Source organism: Chiloscyllium punctatum, chromosome 36 (genome assembly GCF_047496795.1).
Source record: "Chiloscyllium punctatum isolate Juve2018m chromosome 36, sChiPun1.3, whole genome shotgun sequence".
Taxonomy (NCBI): Eukaryota; Metazoa; Chordata; class Chondrichthyes; order Orectolobiformes; family Hemiscylliidae; genus Chiloscyllium; species Chiloscyllium punctatum.
Window position 1 is genome coordinate 23,078,290 of NC_092774.1, and position 3,779 is coordinate 23,082,068.

Consider the following 3,779-nt stretch of genomic DNA (forward strand, 5'->3'; position numbering starts at 1 on the left):
TCCTCCTCTGCTAATAACTTGAGAAAACAGATCACTGCTGTCAGTGCAGGGCAGAAAATAGGATGAGAGAATTTTGGTTTGCACAAAACAGCCTTCTCTATCTTCTACCCGAAATCTCTGTCTCTCAATTCCTAAACCTTTCAATGGATTCCAACCCAAATTCATCCTTCCATCCTCCTGCCTTTGCCCAGCTCCCCTCTCCTGAAAGTGCTGACCCTCTGTTCAGTTTCTCAGGCACATCTCGCCATCCTTAGTATATAGCCCACATCTTTATTTAGTTTTTAAAACAGAAAGGCAGTGGTTTGCTGATGCCAGGATGTGAGGGTGACTGCACTCACACAGTGTTCCAGACTCGTCTCTCGTGTCATTCAGAAAAGTCTGCACTGCACATGTGCAGAGAAGGGGATGCTGGGAGTGGGTGGGATGCATTGTCACCTCCCCATCCAATCATCCCCATAGCGTCCCCTGTCCATTCCCTCACCGCCACCCATAGCATCCCCTGTCCATTCTCTCTCTCTACCCTTACATACCAGTCCCTTCTCTCTCTCTCCCACACATGCCACTCTCCCCACCCCGTCCATTCTATCTCTGCACCCTCTGCCCTCTGTCCAGTCCCTCATCCACCCTCTGTCCCCCTCCATTCCCTTTATCGCTCCACCCTCTGCCTTCCCCAATCCAGTCCCTTCCCTTACACTCATTTTCTCTCACCTCCCACACGCTGCCCCATCCATTCCTTCTCTCCCCCACCTTGTCCCGCCATTCATTGTTGCTCTCTTTCTCCACCATCTACCCCGACCATTCTCACCTCAACCTTTGCCCCGTCCGTTCTCTCCCCACCCACTGCCGCCCGTCCATTTTCTCCCTATCTACTGCTCCCGTCCATTCTCTCCCCACCCACTATCCCCGTCCTTTATCTCCCCACCCACTGCCCCGTCCATTCTGTCCTGATCCACTGCTCCCCGTTCAATCTCTCCCCACCCACTGCCCCCATGAATTCTCTCACCACCCACTGCCCCCTCCATTCTTTCCTCACCCACTGCCCCGTCCATTCTCTCCCCACCCACTGCCCCATGAATTCTCTCCCCACCTACTATCCCCATCCATTATCTCCCCACCCATTGACCCCTGTCCATTCTCTCCCCACCCACTGCCCCGTTTCCATTCTGTCCTGATCCACTGCTCCCCGATCAATCTCTCCCCACCCACTGCCCCCATGAATTCTCTCCCCACACACTGCCCTCCTCCGTTCTCTCCCCACCCACTGCACCATGAATTATCTCCCCACCCACTGCCCCCGTCCATTTTCTCCCCACCCTCTGCACCGTCCATTCTCTCCCCACCCACTGCCCCATGAATTCTCTCCCCACCCACTATCCCCGTCCATTATCTCCCCACCCATTGACCCCTGTCCATTCTCTCCCCACCCACTGCCCCGTTTCCATTCTGTCCTGATCCACTGCTCCCCGTTCAATCTCTCCCCACCCACTGCCCCCGTCCATTCTCTCCCCACCCACTGCCCCGTCCATTCTCTCCCCACCCACTGCCCCGTCCATTCTCTCTCCCCACACTCTGCAACCAATTTCTTTCGCTTCACATTCTTAAACTCCGCATTTTCTCTCTCCTCCCCAATCCTCTTCACCACATTCTCTCTTTCTGCTCCCACCCTGTGTACCCCATGCATTCTGCTCTCCTACCCATTTTCTCTCTTTCTCTTCCCCCAGTCTCTGCGCCCCCAGTCCAATCTCACTCTGAGTACCCTCACCCCATCCTTTCTCGTGCCTCGAGCCCTCTTTGACCGCTGTATCAAACGCTTCGAATGATAGAGAGAGAATGGATGGTGATGGCGACCTTGGGTGGGGGTGGCGAAGGGAAGCATGAGAAATGGCTGACCTTTAACATTGATAATAGCTAAAATAATGTATTCAGAAACATCAGTAATGTCTGAAAGCATATTCAAATGTTTAAAAAAGCTGCAGACATCTTTCTGAAAATTGCATTGAAATCTGCGCGGTTAGGCCACAGTTGAGGACAGCTGGTAAGCTTGGAATGGCCTATTCCTAGTCTTGTGAAATTGGTTCAGAATATGTAGAAATACAGTCATAGAGTTGCAGAGAACAGAAACAAACCTTTCGGTCCACACCGACAACATAATTTCCTAAATTAACCTAGTGATGCATTTGCCAGCATTTGGCCCATATCTCTCTCAGCCCTTCCTATTCATACCTCCATCCAGATGCCTTTTAAATGTTGTAATTCTACCAGCCTCGACCACTGCCTCTGGCAGCTTATTCCAAACACATGCCACGCTCTGTGTGAAAAAGTTCCCCCGTTCGGTCCCTTTTAACCCTTTTCCCTCTCAGCCTAAACCCCTCTAGTTTTGGACTTCCTCCACCCTGGGGAATAGATATACAAACGTTGAGCTGCCAGACAAAATCATAGAGTCACAGAGATGTCCAGCATGGAAACAGACCCTTTAGTCCAACCCATCCATGCCGACAAGATATCACAACCCAATCTAGTCCCACCTGCCAGCACCCAGCCCATATCCTTCCAAACCCTTCCTATTCATATATCCATCCAAAAGCCTCATAAATGTGGCAATTGTACGAGCCTCCACCATTTCCTTTGGCAGCTCATTCCATACACGTACCAACCTCTGTGTGATTCAGTTGCTCCCTCGGTCTCATTTCTATCTTTCCCCTCTCACCCTAAACCTATGCCCTCTAGTTCTGGACTCCCCCATCCCAGAGGAAAGCTTTTGCCTATTTATCCTATCCATGCCCCTCATAATTTTGTAAACCTCGATAAGTTCACCCCTCAGCTTTCTGACGCTCCAGAGAAAACAGCCCCAGACTGTTCAGCCTCTCCCTGTAGCTCAGATCCTCCAACCCTGGCAACACCCTTGCAAATCTTTTCTTAACCCTTTCAAGTTTCACAACATCTTTCCGATAGGAAGGAGACCAGAATTGCACGCAATATTCCAACAGTGGCCTAACCAATGTCCTGTACAGCCGCAACGTAACCTCCTCGTACTTAATACTCTGACCAATAAAGGAAAGCATACCAAATGCCTTCTTCACTATCCTATCTACCTGTGACTCCACTTTTAAGGAGCTATGAACCTGCACTCCAAGGTCTCTTTGTTTCGCAACACTCCCTAGGACCTTACTATTAATTGTATAAGTCCTACGAAGATTTGCTTTCCCAAAATGCAGCACCTCACATTTATCTGAATTAAACTCCATCTGTCACTTCTCAGCCCCTTGGCCCATCTGGTCCAGATCCTGTTTTAATCTGAGGGAACCCTCTTCGCTGTCCACCACACCTCCAATTTTGGTGTCATCTGCAAACTTACTAACTGGACCTTTTATGCTCGCATCCAAATCATTTATGTAAATGACAAAAAGTAGAGGGCCCAGCACTGATCCTTGCAGTACTCCACTGGTCACAGGCCGCCAGTCTGAAAAACAACCCTCCACCATCACCCTCTTCCTTCTACCTTTGAGCCAGTTCTCCATGCAAATTGCTAGTTCTCCCTGAGGTCTAACCTTGCTAATCAATCTCCCATGGGGAGCCTTGTCGAACGCCTTACTGAAGTCCATATAGATCACATCTACTGCTCTGCCCTCATCAATCTTCTTGGTTACTTCTTCAAAAAACTCAATGAAGTTTCTGAGACATGAATTCCTATGCACAAAGCCATGTTGACTATCTCGAATCAGTACTTGCCTTTCCAAATACATGTACATCCTGCCCCTCAGGATTCCCTCTAACAACTT